Source organism: Moschus berezovskii, chromosome Y (assembly GCF_049115385.1).
Source record: "Moschus berezovskii isolate FMDL1 chromosome Y, NW_MosBer_1.0, whole genome shotgun sequence".
Classification (NCBI taxonomy): domain Eukaryota; kingdom Metazoa; phylum Chordata; class Mammalia; order Artiodactyla; family Moschidae; genus Moschus; species Moschus berezovskii.
The window spans coordinates 47318514-47342826 of NC_142489.1; the positions used below are offsets into that span (position 1 = coordinate 47318514).

Sequence of the window (24313 nt, forward strand, 5' to 3'; positions counted from 1 at the left end):
CATACGGGAATCCCCTTGAGTGTTACTTTATTTTTTTTCCCCTTGCTGCTTTTAATATTTGTTATTTGTGTTTGATCTTTGTTAATTTGATTATTATATGTCTTGGGATATTTTGCCTTGGTTTTATCTTGTTTGGTACTCTTTGGGTTTCTTGGATTTGGGTGATTATTTCCTTACCCATTTAAGGACGTTTTCAACTATTATCTCCTCAAGTATTTCCTTATGGTCTTTCTTTTTGTCTTCTTCTTCTGGGACTCGTATGATTCGAATGTTGAGGAGTTTAACATTGTCCTAGAGGTCACTGAGATTGTCCTCATTTCTTTTAATTGGCTTTTCCTTTTTCCCCTCTGTTTCATTTATTTCTAGCATTCTATTTTCTATCTCACTTATCCTATCTTCTGCCTCCGTTATACTATTGTTCGTTCCCTCCAGAGTGTTTTTGATCTCATCTACTGTATTATTCATTGTATATTGACACTTTTTATTTCTTCTTGTTAAACCTTTTTTGCATCTTCTCAATTCTTGTCTCCAGGTAAGAAAGCCTTCCTCAGTGATCAATGCAAAGACATAGAGGAAAACAACAGAATACGAAAAACAAGAGATCTCTTCAAGAAAATTAGAGATTCCAAGGGAACATTTCATGCAAAGATGGGCTCGATAAAGGACAGAAATGGTATGGACCTAACAGAAGCAGAAGATATTAAGAAAAGGTGGCAAGAATACACAGAATAATTGTACAAAAAAAGATCTTCACGACCAAGATAGTCAGATTAACGTGATCACTGAACTAGAACCAGACATCTTGGAATGTGAAGTCAAGTAGGCCTTAGAAAGCATCACTACGAATATAGCTAGTGGAGGTGATGTAATTCCAGTTGAGCTATTTCAAGTCCTGAAAAATGATGCTGTGAAAGTGCTGCACTCAATATGCCAGCGAATTTGGAAAATTCAACAGTGTTCACAGGACTTGAAGAGGTTAGTCTTCATTCCAATCCCATAGAAAGGGAATGCCAAAGAATGCTCAAACTACCGCACAATTGCACTCATCTCACACGCTAGTAAAGTCATGCCCAGAATTCTGCAAGCCAGGCTTCAGCAATATGTGAACCGTGAAATCCCAGATGTTCAAACAGGTTTTAGAAAAGGTAGAGGAAACAGAGATCAAATAGCCAACATGCGCTGCATCATGGAGAAAGCAAGAGAGTTCCAGAAAAACATCAATTTCTGCTTCATTGACTACACCAAAGCCTTTGACTGTGTGGATCACAATAAACTGTGGAACATTCTGGAAGAGATGGGAATAACAGACCACATGACCTGCCTCTTGAGCAACCTGTATGCAGGTCAGGAAGCAACAGTCAGAATTGTACATGGAACAACAGACTGTTTCCAAGTAGGAAAAGGACTAGGTCAAGGCTGTATATTGTCACCTTGCTTATTTAAATTATATGCAGAGTACATCATGAGGAACGCTGGGTTGGAAGAAACACAAGCTGGAATCAACATTGCTGGGAGAAATATCAATAACCTCAGATATGCAGATGACACTACACTTTTGGCAGAAAGTGAAGAGGAACCCAAAAACCTCTTGATGAAAGTGAAAGAGGATAGTGAAAAGGTTGGCTTGAAGCTCAACATTCAGAAAACAAATATCATGGCACCTGGTCCCATCACTTCATGGGAAGTAAAGGAAAAAGAGTGGAAACAATGTCAGATTTTATTTTTTTGTGCTCCCAAATCACTGCAGATGCTGATTGCAGCCATGAAATTAAAAGATGCTTACTGCTTGGAAGGAAAGTTATGACCAAACTTGAGAGTATATTAAAAGCAGAGATATTACTTTGCCAACAAAGATCTGTCTAGTCAAGGCTATGGTTTTCCCATGATCATGTATGGATGTGAGAGTTGGACTGTGAAGATAGCTGATCGCCGAAGAATTGATGCTTTTGATGTGTGGTGTTGGAGAAGACTCTTGAAAGTCCCTTGTACTTCAAGGAGATTCAACCTGTCCATTCTAAAGGAAATCAGTCCTGGTTGTTCATTGGAAGGACTGATGCTAAAGCTGAAACTACAATACTTTGGCCACCTCATGCGAAGAGTTGACTCACTGGAAAAGACTCTGATGCTGGGAAAGGTTGGGGGTGGGAGGAGAAGGGGATGACAGAGAATGAGATGGCTGGATGGCATCACCATCTCTGTGGACATGAGTTTGAGTGAACTCCGGGAGTTGGTGATGGACAGGGAGGCCTGGAGTTCTGTGATTCATGAGGTTGCGGAGAGTCGGACACGACTGAGCGACTAAAGTGAACTAAACTGAACTGAAGCTCCATTTGTTTTCAAGATTTTGGATCATTTTCAGTATCATTTTTTTGGAATTCTTTATCATGTAGTTTCCCTATCTCTTCCTCTTTCATTTGGGTTGATGGGCATTTATCCTGTTCCCTTACTTGTTGAGGAGGAGGAGTCTGGTGGTCTACAGTCAATGGGATTGTAAAGAGTCGGACACGACTAGGCGACTTCACTATTCATTTTGTCTTGTTTTATTATTAGGATGATTGTGGCCTTATAGAATGAGTTTGGAAATTTATCTTTCTCTTCAATTTTCTGCAAGAATTTGAGTAAGATAGGTGTTAGCTGTTATCTACATTTTGGGAAGAATTCATCTGTGAATTTGACTGATCCTTGGTTTTTGTTTGCTGGAAGATTTCTGATTACAGTTTCAATTTCTTTGCTTGTGTTGGATCTATTAAGATTTTCTATTCATTCATGATTCATGTTTGGAAAATTAGACTTTTCTACAAATTTTTTATTTCTTCCAAGTTGTCCATTTTATTGGTATATAGTTGCTGATATTCTCTTATGATCCTTTGTATTTCAGTGTTGTCATTTGTGATTTCTCCATTTTTGCTTCTAATTTTGTTGATTTCATTTTTCCCTTTTGTTTCTTGATGAGCTTGGCTAATGGTTTGTCACTTTTATCTTCTCAAGAACCATCTTTTCCTTCTTTCTTTTTTTCTATGTTCTCTTTTCTTTCTTTTTTAATTTCTGCCCCAATTTTTAAGGTATCTTTCCTTCTATTAATCCTGGGGTTGTTAATTTATTCCTTTTCTAGTTGTTTTAGAGGTGAAGTTTATTCAAATCCCTTATGAGTATACAGTGGAGGTAAGAAATTGATTTAAGGGACTAGATCTGATAGATAGAGTGCCTGATGAACTCTGGACGGAGGTTCGTGACATTGTACAGTAGACAGGGAAAAGATCATCCCCATGGAAAAAAAATTGCAAAGAAGCAAATTGGCTGTCTGAGGAGGCATTACAAATAGCTTTGAAAAGAAGAGAAGCGAAAAGAAAAAAAGAAAAAGTAAGAGGTAAGCATCTAAATGCAGAGTTCCAAAGAATAGCTAGTAAGAAAGCCTTGCTCGTTAATCAATGCAAAGAAATAGAGGAGAACAACAGAATAGGAAAAACAGGAGATCTTTACAAAAAATTAGAGATATCAAGGGAACATTTTATGCAAAGATGGGCTCGATAAAGGACAGAAATTGTTTGGACCTAAAAGTAGAAGGTATTAAGAAGAGGTGGCATGAATACGCAGAAGAACTGTACAAAAAAGATCTTCACGATCAAGATAATCACGATGGTATGATCACTCACGTGGAACCAGACATCATGGAATGTGAAGCGAAGCGGGCCTTAGAGAGCATCACTGCGAACAAAGCTAGTGGAGGTGATGGAATTCCAATGGAGTTAATTCAAATCCTGAAAGATGATGCTGTGAAAGTGCTGCACTCAATATGCCAGCAAATTTGGAAAACTCAGCAGTGTTCACAGGAATGGAAAATGTCACTCTTCATTCCAATCCCAAAGAAAAGGAATGCCAAAGAATGCTCAGACTACCGGACAATTGTACTCATCTCACACACTAGTAAAGTCATTCTCCAAATTCTCCCAGCCAGGTTTCAGCAATATGTGAACCATGAACTCCCAGATGTTCAAGCAGGTTTTAGAAAAGGCAGAGGAACCAGAGATCAAATTGCCAACATCCGCTCGATCATGGAGAAAGCAAGAGAGTTCCAGGAAATTATCTATTTCTGCTTCATTGACTATGCCAAAGCCTTTAACTGTGTCGCACAATAAACTCTGGAACATTCTGAAAGTGATGGGAATACCAGACCACCTGACCTGCTTCTTGAGAAACCTGTACGCAGGTCTGGAAGCAACAGTGAAAACTGTACACGGAACAAGAGACTGGTTCCAAATAGGAAAAGGAATACGTCAAGGCTGTATATTGTCACCTTGCTTTTTTAATTTATATGCAGAGTACATCATGAGGAACGCTGGGCTGGAAGAAGCACAAGCTGGAATCAAGATTGCTGGGAGAAATATCAATAACCTCAGATATGCAGATGACAACACCCTTATGGCAGAAAGTGAAGAGGAACTCAAAAGCCTCTTGATGAAAGTGAAAGAGAAGAGTGAAAAGGTTGGCTTGAAGCTCAACATTCAGAAAGCAAATATCATGGCATCTGGTCCCATCACTTTATGGGAAATAGATGGGGAAACAGTGGAAACAGTGTCTGATTTTATTTTTTGGAGCTCCAAAATCACTGCAGATGCTGATTGCAGCCATGAAATTAAAAGACGCTTACTCCTTGGAAGGAAAGTTATGACCAACGTAGATAGCATATTAAAAAGCAGAGACATTAGTTAGTCAATCAATGTCCGTCTAGTCAAGGCTATGATATTTTCCCGTGGTCATGTATGGATGTGAGAGTTGGACTGTGAAGAAAGCTGATCGCTGAAGAATTGATGCTTTTGAACTGCGTTGCTGGAGAAGACTCTTGAGAGTCCCTTTGACTGAAAAGAGATTCAACCAGTCCATTGTAAAGGAGATCAATCCTAGGTGTGCATTGGAAGGACTGATGCTAAAGCTGAAATTCCAATACTTTGGCCACCTCATGCGAAGAGTTGACTCACTGGAAGTGTCTGATGCTGGGAGGGATTGAGGGTGGGAGGAGACGGGGACGACAGAGAATAAGATGCCTGGGTGGCATCACCGACTTGATGGACATGAGTTTGAGTGAAGTCCGGGAGTTGGTCATGGACAGGGAGGCCTGGCGTGCTGTGATTCATGGGGTCGCAAAGAGTCGGACATGACTGAGCGACTGAACTCTACTAAACTGAACTAAGTGTGAAGTGCAGTTATTCAGTTGAGTTTTCTCCTGTTTCTTGAGGTAAGTCTGTGGTGTTATGAACCTTCCCTTAGCACAGCTTTTACAGTGTCTTATAGGTTTTGTGTTGTTGGGTTTTCATTTCTAATTCCTTTCTATGCATATTTTTCTTTTTTTTTTTTTCCTCTGTGATTTTTTAGTTATTCAAAAGCCTCCATATATTGGCATTTTTTTTTTCCTGTAATCGAGATCTAATTTTACTGCATTGTGGTCAGAAAGGATGATTGGAATGATTTTAATTGTTTTTGAATTTACCAAGGCTAGATTTATGGACCAAGATATGATCTATCCTGGAGAAGATTCCATGTGCTCTTGAGAGAAAGGTGAAATTGATTGTTTTTGAGTGAAATATCCTACAGGTATCAACTAGGTCTACTGGTCCATGGTGGCATTTAAAGTTTGTGTTTCCTTGTTAATTTCTGTTTAGTTGATCTTTCCATAGGTTTGAGTGGGATATTAAAGTCTCCCACTATTATTGTTTTATTGCTAATTTCCCCTTTCATACGTGTTAGCATTTGCCTTACACAGTCCAGTGCCCTATGTTGGGTCCGTATATGATTGTCATTGTTAGATCTTCTTCTTGGGGTGATCCTTTGATCATGATAGAGTGTTCTTCTTAGTCTCTCTTCATAGTCTTTATTTTAAAGTCTATTTCATCTAATATGAGTATTCCTACTCCAGCTTTTTTATATTTTTGGTCTCCATTTGCATGTAATATGTTTTTCCAGCCCTTCATTTTCGATCACTATTTTATGTCCCGTATTTTGAAGTGGGTCTCTTGTAGAGAGGATATATCGTGGTATTGCTTTTGTATCCATTCTTCCAGTGATTGTCTTTTGTTTGGGATATTCAACCTATTTACATTTAAGGTAATTATTGATATTAGTATCCTATTGCCAATTACTTTGTTGTTTGTGGTTCGAGTGTATATACCGTTTCTTTTTCCTGTCTAAGGAAGATCCTTTAGCATTTGTTGAAGAGCTTGTTTGTAGGTGCTGAATTCTCTCAGCTTTTACTTGTCTGTAAAGGTTTTGATTTCTCCTTCATATTTGAATGTGATCCTACCTGGGTACAGTAATTTTGGTTGTAGGTTTTCTCTTTCATCACTTTAAATATGTCCTGTCATTCCTCCTGACCTGAAGAGTTTCTATTGAAAGATCAGTTGATATTCTTATGGGAATCCCCTTGTGTGTTATTTGTTGTTTGTCCCATGGAGATTTTAATATCTGTTCTTTGTGTTTGATTGCTGCTAATTTACTGATTCGTGGAGCTTGTGTCGGTGTTCTTATGGGTGGAACTGGGTTTCTTCTCTCTGGATTGCAATGAAGTATCCAGTAGTGAGATTTGAGATGTCTATGCGATTGGAGTGACTTTGGGAAGCCTGTATATTGAAGCTCAGCACTATGTTCCTGTGTTGCTGGATAATTTGTGTGGTATGTCTTTCTCTGGAACTTGGTGACTCTTGGGTCATCTTTGCTTTCAGTGTAGGAATGGAGGTTTTAGGATCATCTCTTATCATCTAATATTCCCTGAAGTCAAGAGTTCTTTGCTGTTCTCAAGTTTTGGGCTTAAGCCTCCTGCTTCTGGTTTAGAGTCTTATACTTACAGTAGCCTCAAGACTTCTACATCCATACAGCACCAATGATAAAACTTCTAGGTTATTGATGAAAAGACTCTCCACAGTGAGGGACATCCAGAGAGTTTTGCAGAATTACATGGAGAAGAGAAGAGGGTGGAGGGAGATAGAAGTGACCAGAAGGCGGAGAGGGGGAATCACAAGGGGAGAAAGCAATCGAATCAGTAACCTATTTTCTATGTGCTCTCCACAGTCTGGAACTCTCAGAGAGGCTCACAGAGTTATATGGAGAAGAGAAGAAGGAGGAAGGAGATAGAGGTGAAATGGCTGAGAACAAGGGAAATAAAAAAGACAGGGATAGATCAAGGTATTACTATCTTCTCCACAGCCCAGAACACACAGCGAAATTCTCAGAGTTAGGGAGAGAAGAGAAGGTGGAGGGAGGAAATAGAGGCTACCTGGTGGAGAAAAAGGAGAATCAAAAGGAGGAGAGAGTAATCAAGCCAGTAATCACACTCCTAGATAAAAATGCGTACTTAAGATTAGTTTCGTAAAGGTAAAATATTGATAACTACCAAAAAGCAAAGATCAAAAATCTAAAGTAGAAGTTGGACTCACAAAAATTCAGTATTAAAAAACAAAAGAAAAAAAAGTATATTTTGGGGTTTTTGTTTTTGTTTAATATTGTAGTTTTGACTGTCTAACCTCTACTTTTTTGGCATGGGTAAGGTAATAATATGTTATAAAAATGAAAATTAAAGGCAGTACAGAGGACTTAAAAAATAATAAAAAAAATGAAAGTAGTAAAAATACATCTCTCTGGAGCTGTTTCAGACAGTGTGGGCTCAGTTCAGTTTCAGATAGCTCCTTGTTCCAGCTTAGATCTTGTTCTCAAGATCTAACGTACACCTCCAGTGTAGTTGTTGTTATCTACAGGGGGTATTCTGTTTCATCTGTCCCTTCCAACGTGGTTCCTTCTGTTTGTTTGGTTTCTTCTGTTCGCTGCTCTCTTCAGTGTCTAATTTCCACCCTAACATAAGGGCGAGAAGTGTTCTCTTATTCAAGCTCACTTTTTCAATCATGCTGTGAGGAGGGAGGAACACTGCAAACAAATATCATTGGCGTGTGTAGGGAGTGCTTGCAGTGCCTTGGACACCCTGGGTTTGCCCCTGCTCTTCGTTGTTTGTTTTCCTAGTCTACACTACTCAGGCTCCAGATTACTCTTCAGGGAGCGGGCCCCAAGTTGCGTGCACTTTCCTGATCTAGGCCACTCAGGGTCAGGTTCTCTGCTACTCCCCAAAGCTGCAGATTGAGTTGGGCTTTTTTTGTTGTTGTTGTTACACTTCCCAGTCCTGAACAGCTCAGACAACCAGGTGTTTGGCTAGTGTCCTCTCCCTGGCAGTGAGATCGCCTATCTCTTCCCCGGTCCCAGCCTCTTGGTTTACTGGGTAACAGTGTGCACCATCTCTGCTGTGTCTTTACTGGGGTACTGATCTCTCGCTGTGACACTCCTGATGGATGTCAACTATCTAGAATTCCAGGAAGTCTTGGTTAGCAACTGGAAGACTGTCCACAGTTTGATAGGGAATGCTGTCTCTGGGACTGAGTTTGCCCCTTTCTTGCTCTGGCTACCACCCTCCTGCCCCATCCTCCTGCGGTGGATGGGCTGGTCCAAATCAGGCACACTCTCCTCTGGTATTTGCTCAGTCCTTTGTTCTGTGAGTGGGCCAGGCAGTATCTCAGGTAAGCGCTTTTCCGGGATAATTCTCTCTCCCTTTCTCTTCGCACCCCCTCAGATTGCCCTCAGGACATTTGAGACTGGTCCTTATCCTAAGCGATGCAGCCCACTCCTCCCTATTCAGCCTCCTCTTCCTGGTGATGGATGCAAATGTCTGGCGTAGGCACATAACCTGTGGGTTTTATGTATGTATATATGTCTGTATGTATTTTTTTCCTAGGTGCATTGCCCTCTGAGTTTCCAAAACTCCCGACAGACACGCTGGAGAGAGGGTTTCCTGGTGTTTGGAAATTTTTTCCTCTTTAAGATTCCCTTGCCAGAACGGCTCTCCATCGCTAACACTCCTTTTATTTTATATTCTGCCCTACCTCATTTTGAAGAAAATTGGCAGCATTTCTGGGTGCCTGATGTCTTCAAGTCAGTGTTCAGAAATTATTCTGTGGACTTTGTTCAGCGTTCAAATGTTCTTTTGCTGGATTTTTGGGGGAGAAATTGGTCTCCCAGTCCTATTCCTCTGCCATCTTAGGATGACACCCCAGCCCCACCCACTGACTTTACATTATGCCAAATTGGTTGACATAGAATAGGGAGAGAAGGAAATTCTGGTACATTCCTAAATAGACTACGGGAAGCTCCCCATAATTTTACTGACATTCACCTTAATATTACAGAGGGAGAAATAATTTTAAACATAGATTTCTCACTCATTTTACATCAGATGTCTGCCATTAGTTATGCAAACAGGTATTTGGGCCAAATTAAACCTTAGGAAAACTGTTACAGATATTTCAGATGGTATATTATAGTAGAGAATATGAGGAGGAAAATAGAGGTGGGAGGGAATCCAGCAAAAGCCTGAAGCCCCAACAATGTCTATTAGAACGGCTCTGAAACAACCTGAGAAAAATAACCAGAGGGACACAGGTGAAAAGGGTTGGGCTTGCTATTCCTGAGGAAAGGAGGGATATTTCAAGAAGTTTTCCCCTCAGGCATCCAAGGCACCTCTGGCTCCCTGTCTCATCTGCAAAGAACCACACAAGAGAAGAGACTTACCTCTGAGGTATAGGCCCCAGTCATCAGACTCTCAAGAGAATTGGGACCACACACATGCCCCCATCTTAATAACATCTGAGGAACACCAGGTATTAAGCACTCTGTGGGGGCTAATCAGTTGATACCTTTTGGAAAACAGGGCAGGTTTCTCTGTGCTCACTGAAGCCCCATGGTCCACTTTCCTCCTATCCACTATTATACTAAAGCTATCAGGATGAGCCAAAAGCTATTATGTTCTGTTCAGTTCAGTACAGTAGCTCAGTCATGTCCGAATATTTGTGACCCCATGAATCACAGCATGCCAGGCCTCCCTGTCCATCACCAGCACCTGGAGTTCACACAAACTGATGTCCATCAAGTCAGTGATACCATCCAGCCATCTCATTATCTGTCGTTCCCTTCTCCTCCTGCCTCCAATCCCTCCCAGCATCATCAGAGTCTTTTCCAGTGAGCCACCTCTTCACATCAGGTGGTCAAAGGACTGGAGATTCAACTTTAGCACCAGTCCTTCCAATGAACTCCCAGGACTGATCTCCATTAGAATGCACTGGTTGGATCACCTTGCAGTCCAAGGGACTCTCAAGTCTTCTTCAACACCACAGTCCAAAAGCATCAATTTTTGGCAATCAGCTTTCTTCACAGTCCAACTCTCACATTCATAATGACCACTGGAAAAGCCATAGCTTTGACTAGATGGAACTTGTTTGGCAAAGGAATGTCTGCTTTTTTATTATGCTATCTAGGTTGGTCATAACTTTCATCCCAAGGAGTAAGTGTCTTTTAATTTCATGGCTGCAATCAGCATCCACAGTGATTTTGGAACCCCCCAAAATTAAGTCTGACACAGTTTCCCCATCTATTTCCCATGAAGTGATGGGACCAGATGTTATGATCTTAGTTTTCTGAATGTTGAGCTTCAATCCAACCTTTTCACTTTCCTCTTTTACTTTCATCAAGAAGCTTTTTTGTTCCTCTTCACTTTCTGCCATAAGGGTAGTGTCATCTGCCTATCTGAGGTTATTGATATTTCTCCTGGTAATCTTGATTCCAGCTGTGCTTCTTCCAGCCCTGCGTTCCTCATGATGTATTCTGCATAGAATTTAAATAAGCAGGGTGCCAATATACAACCTTGATGTATTCCTTTTCCTATTTGGAACCAGTCTGTTGTTCCATGTCCAGTTCTAACTGTTGCTTCCTGACATTAAGATGAAACTAGAACTCTGTGTTATTTCCTCATGGGTTCCTAATGATGCCAGAGTCTCCTTTATCCCTTTGGTGGGTAAATATGCTGCGCAAGTTCCAGGCCACTGTTTTCATGAATATGGAACCTTTTCTTTTAAAATGAACAATAATGTGAATATTAGGGAGTGGGCTGATGGGAAATGTATGGGTCGAGCACAAATGCTGTTCCTGTTATTACCAACCTCATAGACCACACTCAAAGACCTATTCTCACGTCAAACATTGTATTCATTACAGCCTGAGTTTAAGGAATGAACAAAATCTTAGTGTACTGACTTCTCATGATGTAAGTGGGATCTTGAACTCTACAATTCAGAGCAACCCTATTTTTAAAGCTGTTGTAACTCAAGGAGTGTCAAAAGTTTTAGGATTACAATATCACTTACCCAACTCCAATCTTCAGGAAAGGTAGATAAAGGGTAATGGCATCATTAAGAGGAATCTACATAAATTAACTCAGGAAATATAAAACTGTTGGTTTAAATGTAACCACACCTTTAGGGAAGGCTCATTCTGCCCCCGCCCAAAAAAGGGGATTATCTCAATGACAGACATTTTATGCACAGCTATTGACATAGATCCTAAAGCTTTAGAATTAACTCTGTGATTCAGCTTTCAGCTTTTCAAACTCCTTATCAAGTGAAGGGGGTTCCCCATGGTGGGATTCATCACTTCAAAGAAAGGACTTCAACTCTGTGAATACCTTCAACAACAACAATAATATATGTCACTTTTTCTTGACCTGAGGACATCTAAAAATCCTAAAATGGAGTCATGTAACTATGGACATAATGTAACTCTTAATTTTGATTGTGTTTTAATTTGGTTTAACGACTATTTTGTCTTTCATCTCTAACTTTAAAGCTGATTTGTTTCTAACTGTGTGAAAGTTTTTAAGTTACAAGTGAACAGGCTCCTACAATTGCCACAGCCTCTCCAAACTATTATTTGGGGCCTCTGGTCTAGAGACTCTCAATATGACGGTTAGAAGAGATGCTGATAAATTTAGGGGTGAAGCCCCATCACATCAGGAAGTAGCTATGGAATGAAAATGACACCCTTTTCCCTTGGCAACATAATTCTCCTTAAAAGAAAAGGGGATAATGAGAGAGTTAATTCCTAGGTGGAATGATAAGTTCAGAGACCCTGAGGAGGAGAAATAATTTGAGGTTCTCGAAGAGGAGATAGATGCTTGGAATTCTCAAGGAGTAGGAAAGGACAAGCTTTATATTTTAATTTTTCTCCTATATTTCTTAGTAAGTATTATATAACAATATTGTATCCTGCTTGGGAACAGTTTCTCCTTCTTGAAAACATTCTGACTAAACTTGATATTAGGATGTATATTACAGGAGTGGGTCTGGTAAGTTCTAATCCTGTTACTTTAAAATGTAAATTGTAGAAGTGGTCTGGTAAACATTTTTACAACCTTGAGACATTCTTTGGATTTATTGTTATAATAAAATTAAATAGTATATAGCTCTCTTGCTTAGACTAGTCAGGGGCACTCTATGTCCCGATTCTGATGTCTATGTCAGAAGCTTTCTCTGTCCTGTTTCATTCTTGGAAAAAATTCTGCTACGCAAAAGCTCATGAGTGATCAAGTGTGGTACCTGTTACTGAGGCAAAATCCTGTTTCTTCAGAGATCAGGACTCTGACACTCTTCTGTTCACATTAAGCTAGTAATTCTCAGTCTTCCCATTGTTCAATTAACTCTGTTTTATTCAGTCACATTGAACTTCCATTCTGTGTTCTGTTCTTCTTGGTCTCACTGCCTCTGCATCTGCCATTCTTCTGCTTCCCTTGATTTTTATCTTTTTGTTAATGGTCTTAGAGATATGATTTTAAATTACTCTTGAAGTTTTCTTCTGACTTTACAGATTGTTATAAGATTACTATTTTAGTTGAGCTGTTCAATTTTCTTTGATAGATTGTGTTCTCCGATTGGAATTAACTATCATATCCCATATCTATTTTTCCTTCTGACTTTACTCTCCTTGCTTCAGGAGTTGAGGTCTCTATTTAGGGAGTAAAAAAATGTCTGAATAAGGACTTATGGAATCAACAAGAAACACATATATTAAACAAGTTCATCTTAAGAAAATCTGTATGGAAGCAAGATTCTTAAGATCCTAACCCTCTGAAAAAGTAGTATATAGTTTACAAATTAAAATCACCAACATTGGGTTTCCTTCCCAAGAAGAGCTAAAAAAATTGTCATGATCTTCTAAGGAAAGCATTTTTTACAATGACTTATGTATTTCAGAGGTGTGTATCAGGGATAGTAAATGTCACAAAGAACATTTTTCGTTAACAGAAATTGATGCTTGTGTATGAAAGTTTTTTGCTTTCCTATTTTGGTAAATGATATGTATTTTCTATTCTGTGGTGGGAACGTTTTCCATCAGTTCAGTTCAGTTCAGTTCAGTCGCTTGGTCGTGTCCTACTCTCTGCGACGTTTTCCATAACAATCCCTTAAATCAGTGTCCATGATTGCTGTTCATGGGACTTAATGATGAGGATTTTCAGGAGACATGGAATGACAGAAGCAAGATAACGCAGTGATAAAGCAGGTATAATCTCAACTGGAAACCAAATTGTACTACACTTTATCTCACTTTTTATTCAGTCATTTGCTTCCATGTTATTCCTGTCAAAATTTTACCAATAAAAATGCATTCTTACCTCTCAGATGAGTAGGCTTTCATGTGACCAAAGCAGTTTTCCAGAATAGGAAGTCTTTTACAGGTATTAGTGGCCAGGATTTGTAAAGTTGAAGGATACCTAATTTTTAAAGGAACCTTCGTGGTACAATATTAAAGAGAAATAATCTTGTAGTTTTGCCAGAAAGCCATACTGGGTGAGTTCTCTTTTTCTTTCTTTCTTTCTTTTTTTTTTTCTTCTCATTGGTTTTCCTGTTTATTGCATGCCTGAGTCAGAATCTACCTTTGACCTCTGGACCATAGCATTTTACAAGAAGCCACCAATACCAAACTATTACCAGAAAGGGAAAGTGTTAGTGCCTTAAAAATGTCCTATTTTTTTGTGACCCCATGAATCACATCACGCCAGGCCTCGTTATCTATCACCTACTCCCAGAGTTCACTCAAAATCATGCCCATCACGTCTGTAATGCCATCCAGGCATCTCATTCTCTGTCATCCTATTCTCTTCCTGCCCCCAATCCCTCCCAGCATCAGCGTCTTTTACACTGAGTTAGCTCTTCGCATGTGGTGGCCAGAGTATTGGAGTTTCACCTTTAGCATCAGTCCTTCCAGTGAACACACAGAACTTATCTCCTTTAGAATGGACTGGTTGGATCTTCCAACCAGTTCCAAGGGACTCTCAAGAGTCTTCTCCAACAGGACAGTTTGAAAGCATCAGTTCTTCTGTGCTCAGCTTTTATTATAGTCAACCCTCACATTCATACATGACTACTGGGAAAAGCATAGTTCTAACCAGATGGACTTTTGTCGGGAATTAATCTCTCTGCTTTTTAATATGCTATTTAGGATGGTCATAGCTTTTCTTCCAAGGGGCAAGTGTTTTAATTTCACTGATGCAGTCAACATCTGCAGCGATTTGGAGACAAGGATATAAAGTCTGCCACTGTATCCATTGAATCCCATGTATATGCCATGAAGTGATGGGACGAGATAATATATGTTCATTTCTTGAAAGATGAATTTTAAGATAGATGAAGTTCCTCTTCATCTTTATATCCTCTTTATCTCTTTTGAAATCTCCACTTTAAAAAAATCAAGATTTGGTAGGAAAAATATTAAAAGAAAGGAAGGACAATTCAGGCAAAATGAAGGACATTGACAAGGCACAGAATATGAGAAGAACAAAACATGGAGCTTAAAGGTATCTGAATGACTGGTCATGTGTGGACATGAGCAGTGAGCAGGAATGACAGAAATGATTAGAAATGTCTTATCATATAGGTAGTGAAATTCATGAGAAATGCTTAAGTGGAGTCGTGTTAGGTTCTGATGCCTCTTCTGTGCAGTTAAGATGTTAATAAACATCTTAATAAACACAGATTTGATGGCTCTATCTGCTTTAGTCTTGGAACGCTCTATTTTCAGCTTACCTGGAATTTGTAGTACCAATGGAAAAGGTGTTTCTTGGTGAGTCCGTATCCAGCACATACATTAGCTCTAGCTTCATGGCAGCACACTAGTTGTATTTTCTTCTCCCTGAACATTTCTTGTAGGGATAGTATAAAATATGGAATAGGTGGTAGGACCTAGTGGGGGATATGTTGAAGCCATCCTTGAAGTATAGCACCAGCAGCCATAGTTCTGCATAGTTCTAGCAGCATGCTACAATATGGATTTATTTTCCTCAGCTATACATTAATTGAATTTGACACCAACCGGCCCCTGCATCACTACCTCATGGTCACTGATGCTTCTGTGTACACCCAGACCCTCTCTAAACCAGCACCAACCTGTACTTCACACTTTAGTGAAAGATACGAAGACTAATAACATGTCTAATACTTATTGATCTTGTTGTAAACCATGTCCAGGAGGAATAAGTGATTAAACTTCTTAATCTGCAACTGGTTCTGCATTCCTATGGTTTCTGTGCCCATTTGGGACTTGCCAATGCCTGATCTCTAGCATCTCCTACAACAAAGATCAACACTGGATATATTGTCCTATTCCTGGAGCCCTGAGGGATAATCAGTGTCATTATCTCATTGGCCCCTTTACTGCAATCACCAGGGCTACACAAAGTCTGCAGCATTATTTGAGTTAGAAGGAAGTTCTTGGTGGTGAATTCTAGAAATATAATTGAAAATGCAGTAAAGTTACTGAGTCAGATACACAGATTTATGACCCACTTCTTGGCACTCTACTCCATCATTTTACCTTTGTCTCCTGCTTGAAATGTTGAAACAGTAATGGATGGAATGTATTCTGTTTGGGGGCTTAGAGCTAAAAAATGGGACTCAAAACATTGTGAAGTAATCCAGATTGTTAAACATTTACCTGTTATGCTTTGGTCTCTTCTATATTTTAACTCATCCCAGTCCACAAGCGTGTAAACTTGCCTCTTTCACAAGTGCAACTTTGGAAATGCAGACACTGTCTGAAGCCAAGAGCTTATACAGTTTGCTTTATCTTGAAAAAGATGCAATAAAATGCTTGGGTAATGTTTTTCTTCAGCTTTACATGCCTAACTTAATGGAGTAGAGAATGGCAACCCACTCCAGGTTTCGTGCCTGGAAAATCCCATTGACAGAAGGGGCAGGTGGGTTGCACTCATTGCTTTGCAGAGTCACACAGGACAGAACACACACACTTACACATTTACTTATGTTCAGATACAAATTGTCTTTCTTTTTAATAGGTCTCCATGTGGTGCACCCTGAAGTTAGTAAGCATTTTTCTCTAAATTATCTTTGTGAATTTTTATACACTACTGTTTCTTTTAGAGATGCCGGCCCTGGCGATGCAGATGCGAGAGATGCCGGCCCATGGCTGGATGGCATCACCGACTCTGTGGACATGAGTCTGAGTGAACACTGGGAGTTGGTGTTGGACAGGGAGGCCTGGCGTGCTGTGATTCATGGGGTCGCAAAGAGTCGGACACGACTAAGTGACTGAACTGAACTGAACTGTTTCTTTTTTTAAAACAAAACAAACAAATTACCTCCCTTTTGGCAATAGGTTTGTTTCCTTTTCTCCACTGATGTTTTGGAATTTCTTTCCTATTAGCAGAAATATGGATTTCTATATTGCTTTGGCTATATGGGATCTGGTAAATTGGGATATTGCTTCGTTGATTTGGGATTAATAACTTCGAACAAATTTTCCCTTTTCTAAAGCAATGGAAATCTCTGGAATTGAGAAGAAATGACAACACTGAGACCCATATATATCCCTTCCTTTTCTAGGACCAGGCTCCTTAATGACAGACATGATCGGGTCTGTCATATCAGTACAGAGCCACTAGAAATATTCTCTAAGTGTGTGTGGCTCTGTTTTTTGTCTTTGGCATGCTGTCATGCCTATTTTTATGTCACAAGTTAAAGAGGTTTTAGATTCAACTGTATTCCACAATTCATCCATACAAAAAGGTGAATCTCTATAATATTCTTTCACTCAGCCTCTAGACCTTGCCAGAGAATTTATGAGGAAGCCTGAGAGTCCCGTTTCTGAGGGAGTTCTCAAGCATTAGTGAAGTTTCCCCAGGATTTTAGTATATTTCCCATTTTCATACTATAATAAGTTTTATAAGATACATCAAGTGTGGTCCCAATTGTCTCAATGAGTAACATATAAGAAGTACTGATGGAGGTATCTGGAGGCTCAGAAGAAGATGAATATGACATGAAGAAGATGAAAGGATGCCCCTCACGTTCCTATATTTCCTAGTGTCAGAAGTAATGGGATTAACTGATTGGTAGACTAAAACAAATGGAGATGACCAATAAGGCCATAAGTAATCCTGTCATGAGACTAAGGAAGAAGTTGAAATGTGTCATTTAGATTTGGAATCCAGCAGGATCTTAATATGTAGGCAGGATAATTATGAAGGAAGAGACTTAATGAGAATTAGATTGGAGAAATAGGAAGTTACTGATACTTATGACAAGTGACAGTAGTCTTGTATGGGTGTGAGAGTTGGACTATAAGAAAAGCTGAACGCTGAAGAATTGAATTGTGGGGTTGCCGAAGACTCTAACTGTGCTTCCTAAAAGAAATCAGTCCTGAATATTCTTTGGAAGGACTGATGCTGAAGCCGAAATTCCAATCCTTTGGCCACCTAATGTGAAGAACTGACTCACTGGAGAAGACCCTGATATTGGGAAAGATTGAAGGCAGAAGGGGAAGAGGACAACACAGTATGAGATGGTTGGATGGAATCATGGACTCAATGGACATGAGTTTCTGAAATCTCTGGGAGTTGCTGATAGGCAGGGAAGCCGGGAATGTTGCAATCTTTGGGGTCACAAAAAGTCACACATGACTGAGAGCCGGACTGATGACAAATGATCTGTTTACAAGTTTTGCTGATTTCTCTCCAGAGTTTTCCCCACACTACTGTGTCAGTCTGCCAACTTATGGCTCACTTTCCCATGACTTTTCTTTATTTGCAACACTCTTCAGAAGTTGGCTTGTCTGTTCTTTTGCATTTCATCTTCCTTTCATTTATTTGAGTGTGTCTGGTATGGCAGGGGGAGTTACTATAAAATAGGCTATATTAAGTATCAGGAAGTCATTCAGCAACTTTGGTACAGTTGGGAATATTAGAAAAAATATCTAATACAAAAATGGGACTTACAAGTGTGTACTTTCTTCGTTTTGTATCAGTATAGAAGTAGTCAAAGAAAAAAAAAATCCAGGACTGTTGTTTATGATTTTGTAATTGAAATATTATGAGGAAACTCCCATAAGCCTCTCATCCTTACCAATGAGAGGACAGACAAAATGGAAGCCACAATTGCAGAAAACTTACCAAAGTGATCACTTGGACAGAGTTTTGTCTAACTCAATGAAGCTCTGAATCATCCTATGTAGGGCCACCCAAGATGGTCAGGTCATGGTGGGAATTCTCATGAAACATGGTCTACTGGATACATTAAGGTCAAACCTCTTCGGTGAGGTTTGAACAGAATGAAAAGGTAAAAAGAAATGTCACTGAACGGTGAATTCCCAAGGCTGCTAGGTGCCCAATATGAACGATTGATGGATGGAGGTTCATAACACTGTACAGGATGTGGTGATCAAAATCATCCCCAAGAAGAAGATATGCAAAAAGGCAAAATTGTTGTCTGAGGAGGACTTTCAAATTTCTTTCTTTCTACCAAAGAAGAGAGGGAAAGACGATAGGCAAAATGAAAAGATATGTCCATCTGAATGCAGAGTTACAAAGAATAACAAGGAGAGCTAAGAAAGCCTTCCTAAGTGATAAATATAAAGAGACACATGAAAACAACAGACTGAGAAGAGCTACAGATCTCTTCCAATAAAGTAGACATAACAAGGGAATATCCCATGTAAAGATGGGCAGGACAAGACAAAAGGGTATGGACCTAAAGGAAGCAGAAGGTGTTAAGAAGAGGTGGCAAGGATTCACAGAAGAACTTTAGAAAAAAGATCTTATGATAACCACAGTGGTGTGATCACTCACCTTGAGCTAGCTATCATGGAATATGAAGTCAAGAAGGCCTTACAAAGCATCACTACAAACAAAGCTATTGGAGATGATGGAATTCCAGCTAAACTATTTCAAATCCCAAATAATGAGCTGTACATAATATGCTAGCCAGTTAGGAAAAATTAGCAGTGGCCACAGGACAAGCAAACATTAGTTTCATTCCTATTTCAAAGAAATGTCACAGAAAACATTTTGAAATTTTCACACAGTTACACTCACCTCACACGCTATCAAAGTAATGCTCAAATTCTCCAATCTAGTCTACAAGAGAAAGTACACTGATGATTTCCAGATGTTCAAGCTGAATTTAGAATAGGCAGAAGAACAAGAAAACAAATTCGCAATAGTTACTGGACCATAGAAAATACAAGAGAATTCCAGAGAACACAAATTTACTTCTACTTCATTTTTCATGCCAGGGACTTTGATAGTGTACATCAGAACAAAGTGGAAAATTCTTAAGGAGACAGAAATACCAGACTACTTTATCTGCCTTGTGAGAAATCTGTATATAGGTCAAGAGGCAACAGTTAGAAAGAGACAAGGAACAATACACCGGTTCCAACTTGCAAGAAAGCAGTTAACGAGGCTGTATATTTTCACCCTGGTTATTTAAATTATATGCAGAGTACATCATGCGTAATGCTGAACTGGATGAAGCACAATATGGTATCAGGACTGCTGGTAGAAACAGCAATAACATCAAGTATACAGATAACACCACCCTTCATGCAGAAAATGAAATTTAGCTAAAGAACTTCTTGGCGAGATTGAAAAATCTGTCTTAAAATCCAACATTCAATAAATGAAGATTGTGGCATGCAGTCCCACTACTTCATTACAAATAGATGTGGAAACAATGAAAACAATGAGAGACTTAATTTCCTTGGGCTCCAAAATTACTGCAGTTGGTGACTGTAGTCATGTTTTCAAAGAGCCTGTTCCTTTGAAGGAAAACTGTGATAAGGTTAGAAAGTGCATTAGAAAACAGACACAGTACTTTACCAACAAATGTCTATGGAGTCTAAGCTATGTTTGTTCCTGTAGTCATGTATGAATGTATGTGAGTGTTGGACCACAAAAAAAAACTGAGTGCAGAACTGATGCTTTTGAACAGTGGTGTTGGAGAAGTCTCTTGAGAGTCACTTTGATTGAAAGAATATCAAGCCAGTCAATCCTAACGGAGATCAGCCATGAATATTCATTGGATGGACTGATACTGAAGCTGACGCGAAGTTCAAATTCAATGGAAGAGACGTTGATACCCGGAATATATTGCAGGCTAGAGGAGATGGTTGGATGGCATCACCGACTCAATAAACATGAGTTTGAGAAACTGCAGGAGTTGGTAATGAAAAGGGAAACCTGTCATGTTGCAGTCCATGGGAGTCACAAAGATATGAATCATCCACTGAAGATAACTCAATTAAAATATTTCTGAGAGACGTGTCATCTATGGGTGAATCATGGCTCCAGCTCTATTAAGTATGCTGTGTGTTGGAACAAATCTGATAGAAAAGTCTCCTACAAGTCCCCCACCCAAAAAATACTATCCCCTGAATTTCTAAGTGGTGGCACTGAACTTGGTCTACTATAGTATTCTGAGGTCTGAAGATTGTTAAACTTGGCTGAAGGCCAAAGATCACATTAGTTTGTTACCTATTTGAAAAGCATCTCTAGGTCTGCAGGCAGGGTTGGCATTGTTCCCACCAAATCAAACAGTCAGATCTAAGCTCTGAAATCTCTGTTTGATTCTGCTGTCCATCTTCTTCCATCTAATCAACGACTTGTAGCACTCTCTGTCGCTTGCCCCGGAAATGTTCTGTGTTCTTGCAGTCTTAATCATCTTCCAAGAGTGCATGTATATTGTCCATATTTTGAGCTGTCAGAAGATTGAATGGAAACATTTGAGAAATGGAAATTTGAACCTGCAAACAGGTCTGAACTGAAACTTCTTGATTAAGTTCCATAGAGGGAACCTGCACTGCCTTATTAGTGATTTGAATCCTATGGTCATCTGGGAGATCATTTTCTCTCTGAAACTGGCACTAAATTCTTCTATATTACTTCACTTTGGTTGTACGACAGATCCAAGGTGTCCTCTACCTGGTACTGTTACCTACAAATATTATCAATTATGTATGTCTTGGGCATGATGTGCTGGAGCACAGACTCTGTTTTTAAATTTGACTAAGATAGAAGGTCAAGAGGTTTTGTTTTGGTTTTTTTTTCCCCTCTAGTTGGTGAAAATGAAGTTGCTCAATCGTGTATGACTCTTTGGGACCCCACGTACTGTAGCCTACCAGGCTTCTCCATCATTGGGATTTGCAAGGGAAGAGTACTGGAGTGGGCTGCCATTTACTTCTCCAGGAGATCTTCCCTACCCAGGGATTGAACCCAGATCTCCTGCATTATAGGCAGACGTTTTACCATCTGAACTACCAGGGATGTGGCCTCTAGTTGATAGTGGACTTCAAATCTATTCTCTCCATCGATACTGGGGATATGTGTCTGGCATGGGCTGCAGGTGTTAATGGTGAGCTTGCCTGGAGCCGTGGTATTGCTGCTCATAACAGCCCTTTGTGTGGCTGAGGACCATCTATGCATCTCCTTTGGTTGGAGCCCTTCAGTTTGGACTGAATTTTATTCCTGTTTATTTAAGATATCTAGTCTAAAACCTAGAACGGTGGTCTCTTGAGCTTCTCAGGCATCTAGAGGGCTGGTGATAAGAGTGGCACTCATAAACCACAAATCCTGCCATAGAAATGCTGATGCCAATATCCCTGGCCAATTGTCTGGTGTAAATGGCAAGGTGGCTCCAACGGTTTGGGAGGATTTGTTATCCTCTAGGCTGCCCCATGGCTACTGCAGCCTAGTGTCTTGGTTTGGGAATGTTTAGGTTGGCATGGTTACCACAACTTCACAACTTGTGATTTCCCCAAAGCAATAGGAAGCAAAACCTAGGCCACTACCACTTTTATCCTGGGGAATTAAACATGATGTACGGAAAAGATAAGTGGAGAGGGTTGTGTATTTTCAATGTCAGCCTGTTTTCCCTTGTGTTTATTTTCTTCTACCAGTTCCTGTAAACTATGATCTTTCTAATATTTCCTATGTCATTTTTAACCATGAAGTAGGAATAAATTTTAACACAGCTGAATCTCTAAAGAAAGAATGAAAACTCTTAGGGAGCACTAGGACTTTGTGGGGGTAATCAATGGATGGATAATTGAGTTCTTTGCCAGTTTCCATTCCCTGAAAACTTATGTAAGAATAGGAGAATTCTTTTGGTATTGACAGATGTTTTTCAAGAGAAGCGCATATATTCGTTTGCTAAAGTTGCCATAACAAAGTGTCCTATACCAGGGAGCTTCACTAAATGTGCTCCAAACTTCTAAGGTTCAAGGCAGTAATCAAATTCAGCAGACTTGTTTTCGTCTGAGGCCTCTTTTGGATTTTTCCTGGCCATTTTCTGGCTTTGTCTTCGCATAGTAATGTTTCTGTTTTTTTCTCTGACTGATCTGCTTTTCTTATAAAGTGCCAAACATATTAACTCAACTACCAATCTAGAGGTCCTATTTCCAAATAGGGTCAGAAAGAACTGTAATATCCTCACAGTTTCACTAAATATAAAGTACAGAGAGTTAGAGCTTCAACATACGAATTTCGAGAGAAAACAACTCATTGTATAATATTGAGTCTCTTCTTTCCATTTGGTACTGCTGTATATGCATCTGTTTACCATGTTCACACCAGTAGACAGGACTCCTGAACCCAGAAAGCAACTGGTTAAGAAAAATGTGTTGTGCAGGTATAATATAGATGAAACCAGATTTCAGTTTTTGTTTGCTTGTTTGTTGTTAACTCATCTAGATATCCTCACCACAAAGACGTAAGGAAAGGAAAAAAATTATGTTTGTAAATGAATACTAAGAGATAAGATGATGCTTATGATAAGGAAACTTCTAAAGAATTGTAAAGACAAAGAGATATGCTCTATATGTTTATGCTAGCAAAACAGTTCATTACAGAATTTTCAAACTAACAGACTTTAAATAAGATTTAATGACAACATTTTTTCAGTTTGTCTAGATTCACCTGGTAATTAGGGTAGCCATCAGCCTTTCCTAGTATATTGAAGCTCAACACTATGTTCCAGTGTTGCTGGAGAATTTGTGTGGTATGTCTTTCTCTGGAACTTGTTGGCTCATGAGTGAACCTTGCTCTTAGTGTAGGTATGGAGGATTCGGATGATCTCTTATTGGTTAATGTTCCCTGATGTCAGGAGTTCTCTGGTGTTATCAGGTTTGGGGCTTAAGCCTCCTGCTTCTTGTTTAGAGTCTAATTCTCATAGTAGCCTCAAGACTTCTACCTCGATACAGCATTAATGATAAAACTTCTAGGTTAACAATGAAAAGACTCTCTAGAGTGAGGGACACCCAGAGAAGTTTGAAGAATTACAAGGAGAAGAGAAGAGGGAGGAGCGAGATCGAGATGACCAAAAGGCGGGGAGGGGGAATCACAGAGGGAGAGAGCAATAGAGCCAGTAAACGATTCCCTATGTGCTCTCCATAGCCTGGAACCCTCAGAGAGGCTCACAGAGTTATATGGAGAAGAGAAGAAGGAGGAAAGACATAGAGGTGAAATGGAGGAGAAGAAGGGGAATCAAAAGGAGAGAGATAGATCAAGGTAGTACTATCTTCTCCAGAGCCCAGAATACACAGAGAATTTCACAGAGTTGGGTAGAGAAGAGAAGATGGAGGGAAGAAATAGAGGCGACCTGGTGTAGAAAAACGAGAGTCCAAAGGGGAGAGAATAATCAAGTGAGTAATCACACTCCTAGATAAAAATGGATACTTAAGGTTAGATTCATAAAGGTAAAAAATTGATAACAGCTACCAAAAAGCAAAGATTAAAAATCTAAATTAGAAGTTGGACTCTCAAAAATACAATATTAAAGCAAAAGAAAACAAAAAATATATACTTTTGGGGATTTTGCTTTTGTTTTTGTTTAATGTTGTAGTTTTGATGGTCTAACCTCTACTTTTTTGGTTTGGGTAATGTAATAGTATGTTATAAAAATGAAAATTATAGGCAGAATAGAGATCTTTAAAAATAAAAATAATAAAAAAAAAATGATTGTAGTAAAAATACATCTAGGAATTCCTCTGGCGCTGTTTCAGAGAGTGTGGGCTCAGTTCAGTTTCAGATAGTTCATTATTCCAGCTTAGACGATATAAGGCCCCTCCAGTGTAGTTGCTGTTATCTACAGCGTTTATTCTCTTTCACCTGTCA

The 24313-nt window shown here is 39.4% G+C and overlaps 1 non-coding gene across 1 annotated transcript; it reads right to left on the reverse strand.

Moving 5' to 3' along the window:
• Positions 1 to 21394: 21394 nt before the first annotated feature.
• Positions 21395 to 21466, reverse strand: TRNAY-AUA (transfer RNA tyrosine (anticodon AUA)). Its single transcript has one exon. It is a non-coding gene; the product is annotated as a tRNA-Tyr (tRNA).
• Positions 21467 to 24313: the final 2847 nt, after the last annotated feature.